The sequence below is a fragment of the Chiloscyllium punctatum genome, chromosome 43 (genome assembly GCF_047496795.1).
Source record: "Chiloscyllium punctatum isolate Juve2018m chromosome 43, sChiPun1.3, whole genome shotgun sequence".
Lineage (NCBI taxonomy): Eukaryota > Metazoa > Chordata > Chondrichthyes > Orectolobiformes > Hemiscylliidae > Chiloscyllium > Chiloscyllium punctatum.
Window position 1 is genome coordinate 65590456 of NC_092781.1, and position 22934 is coordinate 65613389.

Here is a 22934-nt window from a genome sequence, read left to right on the forward strand (position 1 = left end):
CTGACAATGCTGCACTCGCTCGACACTGACCCTCTGAGAATTCTGCACTCCCTCCATGATGATACTCTGACAATTCTGCACACCCTCCATACTGACTCTCTGACAATGCTGCACTCCCTCCACACTGATCCTCTGACAATGCTGCACTCCCTCCACACTGATCCTCTGACAATGCTGCACTCCCTCCACACTGACCCTCTGACAATGCTGCACTCCCTCCACACTGACCCTCTGACAATGCTGCACTCTCTCAACACTGATCCTCTGAAAAGACTGCACTCCCTCAACACTGACCCTCTGACAATGCTGCACTCCCTCCATCCTGACCCTCTGAGAGTGATACACTCCCCCCATACTGATCCTGTGACAATGCTGCACTCCCTCCACACTGATCCTCTGACCATGCTGCACCCCCTCCATACTAACCCTATGACAATGGTGCACTCCCTCCACACTGATCCTCTGACAACGCTGCACTCATTCCTCACTGATCCTCTGACAATGCTGCACTCCCTCCACACTGATCCTCTGACAATGCTGTACTCCCTCCACACTGACCCTCTGACAATGCTGCACTCCCTGCACACTGTACCACTGACAATGCTGCACTCCCTCCATACTGACTCTCTGACAATGCTGCGCTCCCTCCACACTGATCCTCTGACAATGCTGCACTCCCTCCACACTGATCCTCTGACAATGCTGCACTCCCTCCATACTGATCCTCAGACAATGCTGCACTCCCACCATATTGATCCTCTGACAATGTTGCACCCCCTCCACACTGACCCTCTGACAATGCTGCCCCCACCTCCACACTGAATCACTGACAATTCTGCACCCCCTCCACACTGACCCTCTGAAAATGCTGCACTACCTCCACACTGACCCTCTGACAATGCTGCACTCTCTCAACACTGATCCTCTGAAAAGACTGCACTCCCTCCACACTGACCCTCTGACAATGCTGCACTCCCTCCATCCTGACCCTCTGACAGTGCTACACTCCCTCCATCCTGACCCTCTGACAGTGCTACACTCCCCCCATACTAATCCTGTGACAATGCTGCACTCCCTCCACACAGATCCTCTGACCATGCTGCACCCCCTCCATACTGACCGTCTGACAATGCTGCACTTCCTCCACACTGATCCTCTGACAATGCTGCACTCCCTCCATACTGATCCTCTGACAATGCTGCACTCCCTCCACACTGATCCTCTGACAATGCTGCACTCCCTCCACACTGATCCTCTGACAATGCTTCACTCCCTCGACACTGACCCGCTGACAAAGGTTCACTCCCTCCATACTGATCCTCTGACAATGCAGCACTTCCTCCACACTGAACGTCTGACAATGCTGCACTCCCTCCATACTGACTCTCTGACAATGCTGCACTCCCTCCACACTGATCCTCTGACAATGCTGCACTCCCTCCACACTGATCCTCTGACAATGCTTCACTCCCTCGACATTGACCCGCTGACAAAGGTTCACTCCCTCCATACTGATCCTCTGACAATGCAGCACTTCCTCGACACTGACCCTCTGAAAATGCTGCTCTCCCTCCACACTGATCCTCTGATAATGCTGCACTCGCTCGACACTAACCCTCTGACAATGCTGCAGTCCTCGGCACTGACCCTCTGACAATGCTGCACATCCTTCTCACTGATCCTCTGAAAATGCTGCTCTCCCTCCACACTGATCCTGTGACAATGCCACACTCCCTCCATAATGATCCTCTGACAATGCTGCACTCCCTCCACACTGATCGTCTGAAAAGGCTGCACTCCCTCCACACTGACCCTCTGACAATGCAGCACTCCCTCCACACTGATCATGTTACAATGCTGCACTACCTCCACACTGACCCTCTGACAATGCTGCACTCCCAACACACTGATCCTCTGACAATGCTGCACTCCCTCCATACTGATCCTCTGACTATGCTGCACTCCCTCCATACTGATCCTCTGACAATGCTGCACCCCCTCCACACTGACCCTCTGACAATGCTGCACTCTCACCACACTGATCCTCTGACAATGCTGCACTCCCTCCACACTGACCCTCAGACAATGCTGCACTCCCTCCACACTGATCCTCTGACAATGCTGCACTCCCTCCACACTGACCCTCTGACAATGCTGCACTCCCTCCACACTGATCCTCTGACAATGCTGCCCCCACCTCCACACTGAATCACTGACAATTCTGCACCCCCTCCACACTGACCCTCTGACAATGCTGCACTACCTCCACACTGACCCTCTGACAATGCTGCACTCTCTCAACACAGATCCTCTGAAAAGACTGCACTCCCTCAACACTGACCCTCTGACAATGCTGCACTCCCTTCATCCTGACCCTCTGAGAGTGATACACTCCCCCCATACTGATCCTGTGAAAATGCTGCACTCCCTCCACACTGATCCTCTGACCATGCTGCACCCCCTCCATACTAACCCTCTGACAATGGTGCACTCCCTCCACACTGATCCTCTGACAATGCTGCACTCCCTCCTCACTGATCCTCTGACAATGCTGCACTCCCTCCACACTGATCCTCTGACAATGCTGTACTCCCTCCACACTGACCCTCTGACAATGCTGCACTCCCTGCATACTGTACCACTGACAATGCTGCACTCCCTCCATACTGACTCTCTGACAATGCTGCACTCCCTCCACACTGATCCTCTGACAATGCTGCACTCACTCCACACTGATCCTCTGACAATGCTGCACTCCCTCCATACTGATCCTCAGACAATGCTGCACTCCCTCCATACTGATCCTCTGACAATGTTGCACCCCCTCCACTCTGACCCTCTGACAATGCTGCACTCCCTCCACACTGATCCTCTGACAATGCTGCACTCCCTCCACACTGATCCTCTGACAATGCTGCCCCCACCTCCACACTGAATCACTGACAATTCTGCACCCCCTCCACACTGACCCTCTGAAAATGCTGCACTACCTCCACACTGACCCTCTGACAATGCTGCCCCCACCTCCACACAGAATCACTGACAATTCTGCACCCCCTCCACACTGACCCTCTGACAATGCTGCACTACCTCCAAACTGACCCTCTGACAATGCTGCACATTCTCAACACAGATCCTCTGAAAAGACTGCACTCCCTCAACACTGACCCTCTGACAATGCTGCACTCCCTTCATCCTGACCCTCTGAGAGTGATACACTCCCCCCATACTGATCCTGTGACAATGCTGCACTCCCTTCACACTGATCCTCTGACCATGCTGCACCCCCTCCATACTAACCCTCTGACAATGCTGCACTCCCTGCACACTGTACCACTGACAATGCTGCACTCCCTCCATACTGACGCTCTGACAATGCTGCACTCCCTCCACACTGATCCTCTGACAATGCTGCACTCCCTCCACACTGATCCTCTGACAATGCTGCACTCCCTCCATACTGATCCTCAGACAATGCTGCACTCCCTCCATACTGATCCTCTGACAATGTTGCACCCCCTCCACACTGACCCTCTGACAATGCTGCACACCCCCAAACTGATCCTCTGACAATGCTGCCCCCACCTCCACACTGAATCACTGACAATTCTGCACCCCCTCCACACTGACCCTCTGAAAATGCGGCACTACCTGCACACTGACCCTCTGACAATGCTGCACTCTCTCAACACTGATCCTCTGAAAAGACTGCACTCCCTCCACACTGACCCTCTGACAATGCTGCACTCCCTCCATTCTGACCCTCTGACAGTGCTACACTCCCTCCATCCTGACCCTCTGACAGTGCTACACTCCCCCCATACTAATCCTGTGACAATGCTGCACTCCCTCCACACAGATCCTCTGACCATGCTGCACCCCCTCCATACTGACCGTCTGACAATGGTGCACTTCCTCCACACTGATCCTCTGACAATGCTGCACTCCCTCCACATTGATCCTCTGACAATGCTTCACTCCCTCGACACTGACCCGCTGACAAAGGTTCACTCCCTCCATACTGATCCTCTGACAATGCAGCACTTCCTCCACACTGAACGTCTGACAATGCTGCACTCCCTCCATACTGATCCTCTGACAATGCTGCACTCGCTCGACACTAACCCTCTGACAATTCTGCACTCCCTCCATAATGATACTCTGACAATTCTGCACACCCTCCATACTGACTCTCTGACAATGCTGCACTCCCTCCACACTGATCCTCTGACAATGCTGCACTCCCTCCACACTGACCCTCTGACAATGCTGCAGTCCTCGACACTGACCCTCTGACAATGCTGCACATCCTTCTCACTGATCCTCTGAAAATGCTGCTCTCCCTCCACACTGATCCTGTGACAATGCCACACTCCCTCCATAATGATCCTCTGACAATGCTGCACTCCCTCCACACTGATCTTCTGAAAAGGCTGCACTCCCTACACACTGACCCTCTGACAATGCTGCACTCCCTCCACACTGATCATGTTACAATGCTGCACTACCTCCACACTGACCCTCTGACAATGCTGCACTCCCAACACACTGATCCTCTGACAATGCTGCACTCCCTCCACACTGACCCTCTGACAATGCTGCACTCCCTCCACACTGACTCTCTGACAATGCTGCACTCCCTCCACACTGACCCTCTGACAATGCTGCACACCCTCCTCACTGATCCACTGACAATGCTGCACTCCCTCCACACTGACCCTCTGACAATGCTGTACTCCCTCCACACTGACCCTCTGACAATGCTGCACTCCCTCCACACTGATCCTCTGACAATGCTGCACTCCCTCCACACTGATCCTCTGACAATGCTGCACTCCCTCCATAGTGATCCTCTGACAATGCCGCACTCCGTCCACACTGATCCTCTGACAATGCTGCAATACCTCCACATTGATCCTCTGACAATGCTGCACTCTCTCCACACTGACCCTCTGACATTGCAGCACTCCCTCCATACTGATCCTCTGACAATTCTGCACTCCCTCCATACTGACCCTCTGACAATGCTGCACTCCCTCCACACTAATCCTCTGACAATGCTGCACTCCCTCCACACTGATCCTCTGACAATGCTGCACTCCCTCCACACTGACTCTCCGACAATGCTGCACTCCCTCCACACTGATCCTCTGACAATGCTTCGCTCCCTCGACACTGACACTCTGACAATGCTGTACTCCTTCCACACTGACCCTCTGACAATGCTGCACTCCCTGCACACTGTACCACTGAAAATCCTACACTCCCTCCATACTGACTCTCTGACAATGCTGCACTCCCTCCAAAGTGATCCTCTGACAATGCTGCACTCCCTCCATACTGATCCTCTGACAATGTTGCACCCCCTCCACACTGACCCTCTGACAATGCTGCACTCCCTCCATACTGATCCTCAGACAATGCTGCACTCCCACCATACTGATCCTCTGACAATGTTGCACCCCCTCCACACTGACCCTCTGACAATGCTGCACTCCCTCCACACTGATCCTCTGACAATGCAGCACTTCCTCCACACTGATCGTCTGACAATGCTGCACTCCCTCGACAATGACCCTCTGACATTGCTGCACTCCCTCCAGACTGATCCTCTGACAATGCAGCACTTCCTCGACACTGACCCTCTGAAAATGCTCCACTCCCTCCACACTGATCCTCTGAAAATGCTGCTCTCCCTCCACACTGATCCTCTGACAATGCTGCACTCGCTCGACACTGACCCTCTGAGAATTCTGCACTCCCTCCATAATGATACTCTGACAATTCTGCAGACCCTCCATACTGACTCTCTGACAATGCTGCACTCCCTCCACACTGATCCTCTGACAATGCTGCACTCCCTCCACACTGATCCTCTGACAATGCTGCACTCCCTCCACACTGACCCTCTGACAATGCTGCACTCCCTCCACACTGACCCTCTGACAATCCTGCACTCTCTCAACACTGATCCTCTGAAAAGACTGCACTCCCTCAACACTGACCCTCTGACAATGCTGCACTCCCTCCATCCTGACCCTCTGAGAGTGATACACTCCCCCCATACTGATCCTGTGACAATGCTGCACTCCCTCCACACTGATTCTCTGACCATGCTGCACCCCCTCCATACTAACCCTCTGACAATGGTGCACTCCCTCCACACTGATCCTCTGACAATGCTGCACTCCCTCGTCACTGATCCTCTGACAATGCTGCACTCCCTCCACACTGATCCTCTGACAATGCTGTACTCCCTCCACACTGACCCTCTGACAATGCTGCACTCCCTGCACACTGTACCACTGACAATGCTGCACTCCCTCCATATTGACTCTCTGACAATGCTGCGCTCCCTCCACACTGATCCTCTGACAATGCTGCACTCCCTCCACACTGATCCTCTGACAATGCTGCACTCCCTCCATACTGATCCTCAGACAATGCTGCACTCCCTCCATATTGATCCTCTGACAATGTTGCACCCCCTCCACACTGACCCTCTGACAATGCTGCCCCCACCTCCACACTGAATCACTAACAATTCTGCACCCCCTCCACACTGACCCTCTGAAAATGCTGCACTACCTCCACACTGACCCTCTGACAATGCTGCACTCTCTCAACACTGATCCTCTGAAAAGACTGCACTCCCTCCACACTGACCTTCTGACAATGCTGCACTCCCTCCATCCTGACCCTCTGACAGTGCTACACTCCCTCCATCCTGACCCTCTGACAGTGCTACACTCCCCCCATACTAATCCTGTGACAATGCTGCACTCCCTCCACACAGATCCTCTGACCATGCTGCACCCCCTCCATACTGACCGTCTGACAATGCTGCACTTCCTCCACACTGATCCTCTGACAATGCTGCACTCCCTCCATACTGATCCTCTGACAATGCTGCACTCCCTCCACACTGATCCTCTGACAATGCTGCACTCCCTCCACACTGATCCTCTGACAATGCTTCACTCCCTCGACACTGACCCGCTGACAAAGGTTCACTCCCTCCATACTGATCCTCTGACAATGCAGCACTACCTCCACACTGAACGTCTGACAATGCTGCACTCCCTCCATACTGACACTCTGACAATGCTGCACTCCCTCCACACTGATCCTCTGACAATGCTGCACTCCCTCCACACTGATCCTCTGACAATGCTGCACTCCCTCCACACTGATCCTCTGACAATGCTTCACTCCCTCGACACTGACCCGCTGACAAAGGTTCACTCCCTCCATACTGATCCTCTGACAATGCAGCACTTCCTCCACACTGAACGTCTGACAATGCAGCACTCCCTCCATACTGATCCTCTGACAATGCTGCACTCGCTCGACACTAACCCTCTGACAATTCTGCACTCCCTCCATAATGATACTCTGACAATTCTGCACACCCTCCATACTGACTCTCTGACAATGCTGCACTCCCTCCAAACTGATCCTCTGACAATGCTGCACTCCCTCCACACTGACCCTCTGACAATGCTGCAGTCCTCGACACTGACCCTCTGACAATGCTGCACATCCTTCTCACTGATCCTCTGAAAATGCTGCTCTCCCTCCACACTGATCCTGTGACAATGCCACACTCCCTCCATAATGATCCTCTGACAATGCTGCACTCCCTCCACACTGATCTTCTGAAAAGGCTGCATTCCCTACACACTGACCCTCTGACAATGCAGCACTCCCTCCACACTGATCATGTTACAATGCTGCACTACCTCCACACTGACCCTCTGACAATGCTGCACTCCCAACACACTGATCCTCTGACAATGCTGCACTCCCTCCACACTGACCCTCTGACAATGCTGCACTCCCTCCACACTGACTCTCTGACAATGCTGCACTCCCTCCACACTGACCCTCTGACAATGCTGCACACCCTCCTCACTGATCCACTGACAATGCTGCACTCCCTCCACACTGACCCTCTGACAATGCTGTACTCCCTCCACACTGACCCTCTGACAATGCTGCACTCCCTCCACACTGATCCTCTGACAATGCTGCACTCCCTCCACACTGATCCTCTGACAATGCTGCACTCCCTCCATAGTGATCCTCTGACAATGCCGCACTCCGTCCACACTGATCCACTGACAATGCTGCAATACCTCCACATTGATCCTCTGACAATGCTGCACTCTCACCACACTGACCCTCTGACATTGCTGCACTCCCTCCATACTGATCCTCTGACAATTCTGCACTCCCTCCATACTGACCCTCTGACAATGCTGCACTCCCTCCACACTAATCCTCTGACAATGCTGCACTCCCTCCACACTGATCCTCTGACAATGCTGCACTCCCTCCACACTGACTCTCCGACAATGCTGCACTCCCTCCACACTGATCCTCTGACAATGCTTCGCTCCCTCGACACTGACCCTCTGACAATGCTGTACTCCTTCCACACTGACCCTCTGACAATGCTGCACTCCCTGCACACTGTACCACTGACAATCCTACACTCCCTCCATACTGACTCTCTGACAATGCTGCACTCCCTCCAAAGTGATCCTCTGACAATGCTGCACTCCCTCCATACTGATCCTCAGACAATGCTGCACTCCCACCATACTGATCCTCTGACAATGTTGCACCCCCTCCACACTGACCCTCTGACAATGCTGCACTCCCTCCACACTGATCCTCTGACAATGCAGCACTTCCTCCACACTGATCGTCTGACAATGCTGCACTCCCTCGACAATGACCCTCTCACACTGCTGCACTCCCTCCAGACTGATCCTCTGACAATGCAGCACTTCCTCGACACTGACCCTCTGAAAATGCTCCACTCCCTCCACACTGATCCTCTGAAAATGCTGCTCTCCCTCCACACTGATCCTCTGACAATGCTGCACTCGCTCGACACTGACCCTCTGAGAATTCTGCACTCCCTCCATAATGATACTCTGACAATTCTGCACACCCTCCATACTGACTCTCTGACAATGCTGCACTCCCTCCACACTGATCCTCTGACAATGCTGCACTCCCTCCACACTGGTCCTCTGACAATGCTGCACTCCCTCCACACTGACCCTCTGACAATGCTGCACTCCCTCCACACTGACCCTCTGACAATGCTGCACTCTCTCAACACTGATCCTCTGAAAAGACTGCACTCCCTCAACACTGACCCTCTGACAATGCTGCACTCCCTCCATCCTGACCCTCTGAGAGTGATACACTCCCCCCATACTGATCCTGAGACAATGCTGCACTCCCTCCACACTGATCCTCTGACCATGCTGCACCCCCTCCATACTAACCCTCTGACAATGGTGCACTCCCTCCACACTGATCCTCTGACAATACTGCACTCCCTCCTCACTGATCCTCTGACAATGCTGCACTCCCTCCACACTGATCCTCTGACAATGCTGTACTCCCTCCACACTGACCCTCTGACAATGCTGCACTCCCTGCACACTGTACCACTGACAATGCTGCACTCCCTCCATACTGACTCTCTGACAATGCTGCGCTCCCTCCACACTGATCCTCTGACAATGCTGCACTCCCTCCACACTGATCCTCTGACAATGCTGCACTCCCTCCATACTGATCCTCAGACAATGCTGCACTCCCTCCATATTGATCCTCTGACAATGTTGCACCCCCTCCACACTGACCCTCTGACGATGCTGCCCCCACCTCCACACTGAATCACTGACAATTCTGCACCCCCTCCACACTGACCCTCTGACAATGCTGCACTACCTCCACTCTGACCCTCTGACAATGCTGCACTCTCTCAACACTGATCCTCTGAAAAGACTGCACTCCCTCCACACTGACCCTCTGAAAATGCTGCACTCCCTCCATCCTGACCCTCTGACAGTGCTACACTCCCTCCATCCTGACCCTCTGACAGTGCTACACTCCCCCCATACTAATCCTGTGACAATGCTGCACTCCCTCCACACAGATCCTCTGACCATGCTGCACCCCCTCCATACTGACCGTCTGAAAATGCTGCACTTCCTCCACACTGATCCTCTGACAATGCTGCACTCCCTCCATACTGATTCTCTGACAATGCTGCACTCCCTCCACACTGATCCTCTGACAATGCTGCACTCCCTCCACACTGATCCTCTGACAATGCTTCACTCCCTCGACACTGACCCGCTGACAAAGGTTCACTCCCTCCATACTGATCCTCTGACAATGCAGCACTTCCTCCACACTGAACGTCTGACAATGCTGCACTCCCTCCATACTGATCCTCTGACAATGCTGCACTCCCTCCACACTGATCCTCTGACAATGCTGCACTCCCTCCACACTGATCCTCTGACAATGCTTCACTCCCTCGACACTGACCCGCTGACAAAGGTTCACTCCCTCCATACTGATCCTCTGACAATGCAGCACTTCCTCGACACTGACCCTCTGAAAATGCTGCTCTCCCTCCACACTGATCCTCTGACAATGCTGCACTCGCTCGACACTAACCCTCTGACAATTCTGCTCTCCCTCCATAATGATACTCTGACAATTCTGCACACCCTCCACACTGACCCTCTGACAATGCTGCAGTCCTCGACACTGACCCTCTGACAATGCTGCACATCCTTCTCACTGATCCTCTGAAAATGCTGCTCTCCCTCCACACTGATCCTGTGACAATGCCACACTCCCTCCATAATGATCCTCTGACAATGCTGCACTCCCTCCACACTGATCGTCTGAAAAGGCTGCACTCCCTACACACTGACCCTCTGACAATGCAGCACTCCCTCCACACTGATCATGTTACAATGCTGCACTACCTCCACACTGACCCTCTGACAATGCTGCACTCCCAACACACTGATCCTCTGACAATGCTGCACTCCCTCCAGACTGATCCTCTGACTTAGCTGCACTCCCTCCATACTGATGCTCTGACAATGCTGCACCCCCTCCACACTGACCCTCTGACAATGCTGCACTCTCACCACACTGATCCTCTGACAATGCTGCACTCCCTCCACACTGACCCTCAGACAATGCTGCACTCCCTCCACACTGATCCTCTGACAATGCTGCACTCCCTCCACACTGACCCTCTGACAATGCTGCACTCCCTCCACACTGATCCTCTGACAATGCTGCCCCCACCTCCACACTGAATCACTGACAATTCTGCACCCCCTCCACACTGACCCTCTGACAATGCTGCACTACCTCCACACTGACCCTCTGACAATGCTGCACTCTCTCAACACAGATCCTCTGAAAAGACTGCACTCCCTCAACACAGACCCTCTGACAATGCTGCACTCCCTTCATCCTGACCCTCTGAGAGTGATACACTCCCCCCATACTGATCCTGTGAAAATGCTGCACTCCCTCCACACTGATCCTCTGACCATGCTGCACCCCCTCCATACTAACCCTCTGACAATGGTGCACTCCCTCCACACTGATCCTCTGACAATGCTGCACTCCCTCCTCACTGATCCTCTGACAATGCTGCACTCCCTCCACACTGATCCTCTGACAATGGTGTACTCCCTCCACACTGACCCTCTGACAATGCTGCACTCCCTGCACACTGTCCCACTGACAATGCTGCAATCCCTCCATACTGACTCTCTGACAATGCTGCACTCCCTCCACACTGATCCTCTGACAATGCTGCACTCCCTCCACACTGATCCTCTGACAATGCTGCACTCCCTCCATACTGATCCTCAGACAATGCTGCACTCCCTCCATACTGATCCTCTGACAATGTTGCACCCCCTCCACTCTGACCCTCTGACAATGCTGCACTCCCTCCTCACTGATCCTCTGTCAATGCTGCACTCCCTCCACACTGATCCTCTGACAATGCTGTACTCCCTCCACACTGACCCTCTGACAATGCTGCACTCCCTGCACACTGTCCCACTGACACTGCTGCAATCCCTCCATACTGACTCTCTGACAATGCTGCACTCCCTCCACACTGATCCTCTGACAATGCTGCACTCCCTCCACACTGATCCTCTGACAATGCTGCACTCCCTCCATACTGATCCTCAGACAATGCTGCACTCCCTCCATACTGAACCTCTGACAATGTTGCACCCCCTCCACTCTGACCCTCTGACAATGCTGCACTCCCTCCATACTGATCCTCAGACAATGCTGCACTCCCTCCATACTGATCCTCTGACAATGTTGCACCCCCTCCACTCTGACCCTCTGACAATTCTGCACCCCCTCCACACTGACCCTCTGAAAATGCTGCACTACCTCCACACTGACCCTCTGACAATGCTGCACTCTCTCAACACTGATCCTCTGAAAAGACTGCACTCCCTCCATACTGATCCTCAGACAATGCTGCACTCCCTCCATACTGATCCTCTGACAATGTTGCACCCCCTCCACTCTGACCCTCTGACAATGCTGCACTCCCTCCTCACTGATCCTCTGACAATGCTGCACTCCCTCCACACTGATCCTCTGACAATGCTGTACTCCCTCCACACTGACCCTCTGACAATGCTGCACTCCCTCCATCCTGACCCTCTGACAGTGCTACACTCCCTCCATCCTGACCCTCTGACAGTGCTACACTCCCCCCATACTAATCCTGTGACAATGCTGCACTCCCTCCACACAGATCCTCTGACATGCTGCACCCCCTCCATACTGACCGTCTGACAATGCTGCACTTCCTCCACACTGATCCTCTGACAATGCTGCACTCCCTCCATACTGATCCTCTGACAATGCTGCACTCCCTCCACACTGATCCTCTGACAATGCTGCACTCCCTCCACACTGATCCTCTGACAATGCTTCACTCCCTCGACACTGACCCGCTGACAAAGGTTCACTCCCTCCATACTGATCCTCTGACAATGCAGCACTTCCTCCACACTGATCCTCTGACAATGCTGCACTCGCTCGACACTAACCCTCTGACAATTCTGCACTCCCTCCATAATGATACTCTGACAATTCTGCACACCCTCCATACTGACTCTCTGACAATGCTGCACTCCCTCCACACTGACCCTCTGACAATGCTGCAGTCCTCGACACTGACCCTCTGACAATGCTGCACATCCTTCTCACTGATCCTCTGAAAATGCTGCTCTCCCTCCACACTGATCCTGCGACAATGCCACACTCCCTCCATAATGATCCTCTGACAATGCTGCACTCCCTCCACACTGACCCTCTGACAATGCTGCACTCTCACCACACTGATCCTCTGACAATGCTGCACTCCCTCCACACTGACCCTCAGACAATGCTGCACTCCCTCCACACTGATCTTCTGACAATGCTGCACTCCCTCCACAGTGATCCACTGACAATGCTGCATTCCGTCCACACTGATCCTCTGACAATGCTGCAATACCTCCACACTGATCCTCTGACAATGCTGCACTCTCTCCACACTGACCCTCTGAAAATGCTGCACTCCCTCGACACTGATCCTCTGACGATGCTGCACTCCCTCCACACTGACCCTCTGACAATGCTGCACTCCCTCCATACTGATCCTCTGACAATGCTGCACTCCCTCCACACTGATCCTCTGACAATGCTGCACTCCCTCCAGACTGATCCTCTTACAATGCAGCACTTCCTCGACACTGAACCTCTGACAATGCTGCTCTCCCTCCACACTGATCCTCTGACAATGCTGCACTCCCTCGACAATGACCCTCTGACAATGCTGCACTCCCTCCAGACTGATCCTCTGACAATGCAGCAATTCCTCGACACAGACCCTCTGACAATGCTGCTCTCCCTCCACACTGATCCTCTGACAATGCTGCACTCTCTCGACACTGACCCTCTGACAATTCTGCACTCCGTCCATAATGATAATCTGACAATTCTGCACACCCTCCATACTGACTCTCTGACAATGCTGCACTCCCTCCACACTGATCATCTGACAATGCTGCACTCCCCCCACACTGACCCTCTGACAATTCTGCACTCCCTCCATACTGATCCTCTGACAATGCTGCACTCCGTCCACAATGACCCTCTGACAATGCTGCACTCCCTCCATACTGATCCTCTGACAATGCTCCACTCCCTCCACACTGACCCTCTGACAATGCTGCACTCCCTCCACACTGATCCTCTGACAATGCTGCACTCCCTCCACACTGATCCTCTGACAATGCTGCACTCCCTCCTCACTGATCCTCTGACCATGCTGCTCTCCCTCCACACTGACCCTCTGACAATTCTGCACCCCCTCCACACTGACCCTCTGAAAATGCTGCACTACCTCCACACTGACCCTCTGACAATGCTGCACTCTCTCAACACTGATCCTCTGAAAAGACTGCACTCCCTCCATACTGATCCTCAGACAATGCTGCACTCCCTCCATACTGATCCTCTGACAATGTTGCACCCCCTCCACTCTGACCCTCTGACAATGCTGCACTCCCTCCTCACTGATCCTCTGACAATGCTGCACTCCCTCCACACTGATCCTCTGACAATGCTGTACTCCCTCCACACTGACCCTCTGACAATGCTGCACTCCCTCCATCCTGACCCTCTGACAGTGCTACACTCCCTCCATCCTGACCCTCTGACAGTGCTACACTCCCCCCACACTAATCCTGTGACAATGCTGCACTCCCTCCACACAGATCCTCTGACATGCTGCACCCCCTCCATACTGACCGTCTGACAATGCTGCACTTCCTCCACACTGATCCTCTGACAATGCTGCACTCCCTCCATACTGATCCTCTGACAATGCTGCACTCCCTCCACACTGATCCTCTGACAATGCTGCACTCCCTCCACACTGATCCTCTGACAATGCTTCACTCCCTCGACACTGACCCGCTGACAAAGGTTCACTCCCTCCATACTGATCCTCTGACAATGCAGCACTTCCTCCACACTGATCCTCTGACAATGCTGCACTCGCTCGACACTAACCCTCTGACAATTCTGCACTCCCTCCATAATGATACTCTGACAATTCTGCACACCCTCCATACTGACTCTCTGACAATGCTGCACTCCCTCCACACTGACCCTCTGACAATGCTGCAGTCCTCGACACTGACCCTCTGACAATGCTGCACATCCTTCTCACTGATCCTCTGAAAATGCTGCTCTCCCTCCACACTGATCCTGCGACAATGCCACACTCCCTCCATAATGATCCTCTGACAATGCTGCACTCCCTCCACACTGACCCTCTGACAATGCTGCACTCTCACCACACTGATCCTCTGACAATGCTGCACTCCCTCCACACTGACCCTCAGACAATGCTGCACTCTCTCCACACTGATCTTCTGACAATGCTGCACTCCCTCCACAGTGATCCACTGACAATGCTGCATTCCGTCCACACTGATCCTCTGACAATGCTGCAATACCTCCACACTGATCCTCTGACAATGCTGCACTCTCTCCACACTGACCCTCTGAAAATGCTGCACTCCCTCGACACTGATCCTCTGACGATGCTGCACTCCCTCCACACTGACCCTCTGACAATGCTGCACTCCCTCCATACTGATCCTCTGACAATGCTGCACTCCCTCCACACTGATCCTCTGACAATGCTGCACTCCCTCCAGACTGATCCTCTTACAATGCAGCACTTCCTCGACACTGAACCTCTGACAATGCTGCTCTCCCTCCACACTGATCCTCTGACAATGCTGCACTCCCTCGACAATGACCCTCTGACAATGCTGCACTCCCTCCAGACTGATCCTCTGACAATGCAGCAATTCCTCGACACAGACCCTCTGACAATGCTGCTCTCCCTCCACACTGATCCTCTGACAATGCTGCACTCTCTCGACACTGACCCTCTGACAATTCTGCACCCCGTCCATAATGATAATCTGACAATTCTGCACACCCTCCATACTGACTCTCTGACAATGCTGCACTCCCTCCACACTGATCATCTGACAATGCTGCACTCCCCCCACACTGACCCTCTGACAATTCTGCACTCCCTCCATACTGATCCTCTGACAATGCTGCACTCCGTCCACAATGACCCTCTGACAATGCTGCACTCCCTCCATACTGATCCTCTGACAATGCTCCACTCCCTCCACACTGACCCTCTGACAATGCTGCACTCCCTCCACACTGATCCTCTGACAATGCTGCACTCCCTCCACACTGATCCTCTGACAATGCTGCACTCCCTCCTCACTGATCCTCTGACCATGCTGCTCTCCCTCCACACTGACCCTCTGACAATGCTGCCCCCACCTCCACATTGACTCTCTGACAATTCGGCACTCCCTCCACACTGACCCTCTGACAATGCTGCACACCCTCCACACTGATCCTCTGACAATGCTGCACCCCTCCACACTGATCCTCTGACAATGCTGCTCTCTCTACACACTGACCCTCTGACAATGCTGCACTCCCTCCACACAGATCCTCTGACAATGCTGCAACAACTCCATACCGATCCTCTGACAATGCTGCACTCCCTCCATACTGATCCTCTAACAATGCTGCACTCCCTCCACACTGATCCTCTGACAATGCTGCACTCCCTCCATCCTGACTCCTTGACAGTGCTGCACTCCCCCCATACTGATATTGTGACAATGCTTCACTCCCTCCACACCGATCCTCTGACAATGCTGCACCCCTTCCATACTGACGCACTGACAATGCTGCACTCCCTACACACTGATCCTCTGACAATGCTCCACTCCCTCCATACTGACCCTCTGACAATGCTGCACTCTCTCCACACTGACCCTCTGATATTGCTGCACTCCCTCCACACTGATTTTCTGACAATGCTGCACTCCCTCCACACAGATCCTCTGACAATGCTGCACTCCCTCCATACTGATCCTCTGACAATGCTGCACCCACTCCACACGGACCCTCTGACAATGCTGCCCCCACCTCCACATTGACTCTCTGACAATTCGGCACTCCCTTCACACGGACCCTCTGACAATGCTGCACTATCTCCACATTGACTCTCTGACAATTCGGCACTCCCTCCACACGGACCCTCTGACAATGATGCACACTCTCCTCACTGATCCACTGACAATGCTGCACTCCCTCCACACTGATCCTCTGACAATGCTGCACCCCTCCACACTGATCCTCAGACAATGCTGCTCTCCCTCCACACTGACCCTCTGACAATTCTGCACTACCTCCACACTGATCCTCTGACAATGCTGCACTCCCTCCATACTGACCCTCTGACAATGCTGCACTCTCTCCTCACTGATCCTCTGACAATGCTGCACTCCCTCCACACTGATCCTCTGACAATGCAGCACCCCCTCCACACAGATCCTCTGACAATGCTGCACCCACTCCATACCGATCCTCTGACAATGCTGCACTCCCTCCATACTGATCCTCTGACAATGCTGCACTCCCTCCACACTGATCCTCTGACAATGCTGCACTCCCTCCTCACTGATCCTCTGACAATGCTGCACTCCCTCCACACTGACCCTCTGACAATGCTGCACTCCCCCAACACTGACCCTCTGACAATGCTGCACTCTCTCCTCACTGATCCTCTGACAATGCTGCACTCCCTCCACACTGATCCTCTGACAATGCAGCACCCCCTCCATACTGATCCTCTGACAATGCTGCACTCCCTCCATACTGACCGTCTGAAAATGCAGCACTCCCTCTACACTGATCCTCTGACAATGCTGCACTCCCTCCACACTGACCCTCTGACAATGCTGCACTCCCCCAACACTGACCCTCTGAAAATGCTGCACTCTCTCCTCACTGATCCTCTGACAATGCTGCACTCCCTCCACACTGATCCTCTGACAATTCTGCACTCCCTCCACACTGACCCTCTGACAATTCTGCACTCCCTCCATACTGACTCTCTGACAATGCTGCACTCCTTCCACACTGATCCTCTGACAATTCTGCACTCCCTCCACACTGACCCTCTGACAATGCTGCACTCCCTCGACACTGACCCTCTGACAATGCTGCACACCCTCCTCACTGATCCTCTGAAAATGCTGCTCTCCCTCCACACTGATCCTCTGACAATGCAGCACTCCCTCCACACTGATCCTCTGAAAAGGCTCCTCTCCCTCCGCACTGACCCTCTGACAATGGAGCACTCCCTCCACACTGATCATGTTACAATGCTGCACTCCCTCCACACTGATCTTCTGACAATGCTGCACTCCCTCCACACTGATCTTCTGACAATGCAGCACTCCCTTCACACTGACCCTCTGACAATGTTGTACTCCCTCCACACTGATCCTCTGACAATGCTGCACTCCCTCCACACTGTTCCTCTGACAATGCTGCACTCCCTCCACACTGATCCTCTGACAATGCTGCACTCCCTCGACACTGACCCTCTGACAATCGTGCACACCCTCCTCACTGATCCTCTGAAAATGCTGCTCTCCCTCAACACTGATCCTCTGACAATGCAGCACTCCCTCCACACTGATCCTCTGACAATGCTGCACTCCCTCCATACTGAATCTCTGATAATGCTGCACCCCCTCCACAGTGATCCTTTGACAATGCTGCACTCCCTCAACACTGATCCTCTGACAATGCTGCACTCCCTCCACACTGTTCCTCTGACAATGCTGCACTCCCTCCACACTGATCCTCTGACAATGCTGCACTCCCTCGACACTGACCCTCTGACAATGCTGTACACCCTCCACACTGACCCTCTGAAAATGCTGCACACCCTCCTCACTGATCCTCTGAAAATGCTGCTCTCCCTCCACACTGATCCTCTGACAATTCAGCACTCCCTCCATACTGATCCTCTGACAATGCTGCACTCCCTCCACACTGATCCTCTAACAAGGCTGCACTCTCTCCACATTGATCCTCTGACAATGCTGCACTCCCTCCACACTGACTCTCTGACAATGCAGCACTCCCTCCACACTGATCCTCTGACAATGCTGCACTCCCTCCACACTGACCCTCTGACAATGCTGCAATACCTCCACACTGATCCTCTGACAATGCTGCACTCCCTCCACACTGATCCTGTGAAAAGGCTGCACTCCCTCGACGCTGACCCTCTGACAATGCTGCACACCCTCCTCACTGATCCTCTTAAAATGCTGCTCTCCCTCCATACTGACCCACTGACAATGCTGCCATCCCTCCACACTGATCCTCTGACAGTGCTGCACTCCCTCCACACTGATCCTCTGACAATGCTGCACTCCCTCCACACTGTACCACTGACAATTCTGCACTCCCTCCATACTGATCCTGTGACAATGCTGCACTCCCTCCACACTGATCCTCTGACAATGCTGTACTCCCTCCACACTGATCCTCTGACAATGCTGCACTCCCTCCACACTGATCCTCTGACAATGCTGCACTCCCTCCACACTGTACCGCTGACAATGCTGCACTCCCTCCGTACTGATCCTGTGACAATGCTGCACTCCCTCCATACTGATCCTCTGACCATGCTGCACTCCCTCCGTACTGATCCTGTGACAATGCTGCACTCCCTCCATACTGATCCTCTGACAATGCTGCACTCCCTCCACACTGATCCTCTGACACTGCTGCACTCCCTCCACACTGATCCTCTGTCAATACAGCACTCCTCCACACTGATCCTTGATAGTGATGCACTCCCTTAGTACTGACCCTCTGACAGTGTGGAAGTGGCCCTATACTGACCCTCTGACTGTGTGGCCCAATCTCAGGACAAAACCTCTGACAGTACAGCACTCCATCATAACTGACACTCTGACAGTTCAGCACTGCATTAGTACTGACTCATTGACAGTGTAGTACTCTCTCAATACTGACCCTCTGCCTCGGTCCTGCACCTCTGACAGTCCAGCAGTGCCTCAGGGTACTGTCTATCTGACAGTGTAACACTCTCTCTGTACTAACCCTCCGACAGTGCAACACTCCCTCAGTACTGACCCTCGGGGAATGAGTCACTCCCTCAGTACTGACCCTCTGGTGGTGCAGTGCTCGCTCAGTGCAGATCCTCTGATAGGAAGGCTTGCCGTGTGGACGGAAAATCTGACAGTGTGGTGCTCACTCAGTACGGACTCTCTGACAGTGCAGCACTCCCTCAGTACTGACCCTCTGACAGTGCAGCAATCCCTCAGTACTGACCCTCTGACAGTGCAACACTCCCTCAGTACTGACCCTCTGACAGTGCAGCACTCCCTCAGTACTGACCCTCTGACAGTGCAACACTCCCTCAGTACTGACCTTCCGACAGTCCAGCACTCCCTCAGTGTTGACCCTCCGACAGTGCAGCACTCCCTCAGTACTGACCCTCTGACAGTGCAGCACTCCCTCAGTACTGACCCTCTGACAGTGCAACACTCCCTCAGTACTGACCTTCCGACAGTCCAGCACTCCCTCAGTACTGACCCTCTGACAGTGCAGCACTCCCTCAGTACTGACCCTCTGACAGTGCAACACTCCCTCAGTGCTGACCCTCTGACAGGGCAGCACTCCCTCAGTAATGACCCTCTGACAGTGCAGAACATACTCAGTACTGACCCTCTGACAGAGCAGCACTCCCTCGGTACTGACCCTCTCACAGTGCAGCACTCCCTCAGTACTGACCCTCTGACAGTGCAGCACTCCCTCAGTATTGACCCTCTGACAGTGCAACACTCCCTCAGTACTGACCCTCTGACAGTGCAGCACTCCCTCAGTACTGACACTCTGACAGTGCAACGCTCCCTCAGTACTGACCTTCCGACAGTGCAGCACTCCCTCAGTGTTGACCCTCCGACAGTGCAGCACTCCCTCATTTCTGACCCTGTGACAGTGCAGCACTCCCTCAGTACTGACCCTCTGACAGTGCAGCACTCCCTCAGTACTGACCCTCTGACAGTGCAGCACTCCCTCAGTACTGACCTTCCGACAGTGCAGCACTCCCTCAGTACTGACCCTCTGACAGTGCAGCACTCCCTCAGTGTTGACCTTCCGACAGTGCAGCACTCCCTCAGTACTGACCCTCTGACAGTGCAGCACTCCCTCAGTGTTGACCTTCCGACAGTGCAGCACTCCCTCAGCAATGACCCTCTGACAGTGCAGCACTCCCTCAGTGTTGACCTTCCGACAGTGCAGCACTCCCTCAGCAATGACCCTCTTTTTATCTATTTCATAGAGTCTTGTGGAAATTTGGAGACATAGGGTTTGCAGATTCTGAGGAAGCATGAGAGAGACACACAAACCAAACCCTGTCTGAAACTCTCTGCAATAGACTATTCAGAGGCACAGAGTCACGGAGATGCACAGCTTGGAAGTTGACCCTCCTGTCCAACTTGTCCATACCAACGAGATATTCTCATCTCATTTCATTCCATTTGCTAGCACTTGGCTGATATCCCTCTAAACCCTTCCTATTCACATAATCATCCTGATGCCTTTTAAATGTCGCAATTATAACAGACCCCATCACTTCCTCTGGCAGCTACCTGCATGCCCTTGAATAAGTGGTCAAACATTCATACTGTCGATACAAACTCTAATAAACACCAACCTACAAAAGGATATCATTGTCATTTTCAAATGACCCTTAGCTTCTTCATTTCGCTGATTTGAACAGAGGTAAAGAAACAGAGTTAGTGAACATCCACCGTCACCCTGTTATAAAACTTATTTTCAAATGTGGCTTGTATGTGATTCCCACCCCCTCTAATAGTTGCCTGGAAGGTGGGGGTGAGCTGTACTCTCCTGCTGCAGTCCTTGGGTGTCCCACAGTGATGTTCGGGAGGGAGCTCCAGGAGTTTGACCTGAACCATGTAAAGAGCTCTCTTACTGGAGTGCCCTTTTTATAGTTGGGAAGTTATTATAGACCAGGAGGACCCGAGAGCTGCTGTCTTGTCAGAGAGAGAGGTCTGGTGGGTCACACACCTCAGGTGAGGGGAGAGGTTGAGAAGCTGGGGCCTTCATGGTAATTTCAGACATGATAGAGATTGAACCAACAATGTTGGCATCACGAACCTGTTAGCTATGGTAACTGACCCCCCTTTGTAGCAGAGGGATTCAATCCCTTCAATACAGAGATTGCTGAAGAAGCTCAGCATGTCCGGCAGCATCTCTGAAGGGAGAGGGAGAAAGAGACAGAGAGTTCACCTTTCAATCCAGTGATTTCTGCGGGAAAGTTCCTTCAGAACAGACCGTTTTGAGGAAGGGTCACTTGACAAAGGCACTTCACAAAGATCCTGATCAATGTAACTTTGTGATGTTAGTTCAGAAGGAACAGCTCAGACCTAACATTTCAGTGTGCCTTTGTTCTGTATCTGTTCTCCCATGTCGCCCGCCCTCCGAATACAATACCTTACACAGCCTTAAACCTGTTTGTCAACTTTCAACAGAAGCAGCCTCAGGGCATTGAACACAGACTGAATTACTCAGTGACACTTGGATCAGGTCAAGTTCTCAAGTAAACAGATGGTGGGGAAATTCAGCACAATTCAGCAGGTAGCAACGGTGAAGAGAGAGGAACAATTCGCATCCCAAATGAATCCCACTGTTCCACACTCAGCACAGTCGTGTGTTCCTTATTTCTGAGCTTCCCAATGCTAATCCACATCCAGACTGACATCCCACACTCCTCCAAATCATATCGCAGGCTAATTGCCTGGGAGAGAGGAATGCTAAGAGGGGAAATAGAATTCTGAATGTACCTTACAGTGACATTAAGTGTGAATTGATAATGACAGAAACACAGTGAGAATTTGTGCATGGACCCAGAGGCTACAGTGAATTGATGCATTTTGTCAGTGCTCATTGGGACAGGGTTAATATGAAATCGTGGAGATGCTCTGTGATACAATTAAATGAATGAGCATATATATAGAGAGAGATGGTTCTGAGTGGTCTGGCCTTCTTACAACCCAATAAATCTCCAAAGACGGTGGAAATGTATCTCAGTTTAC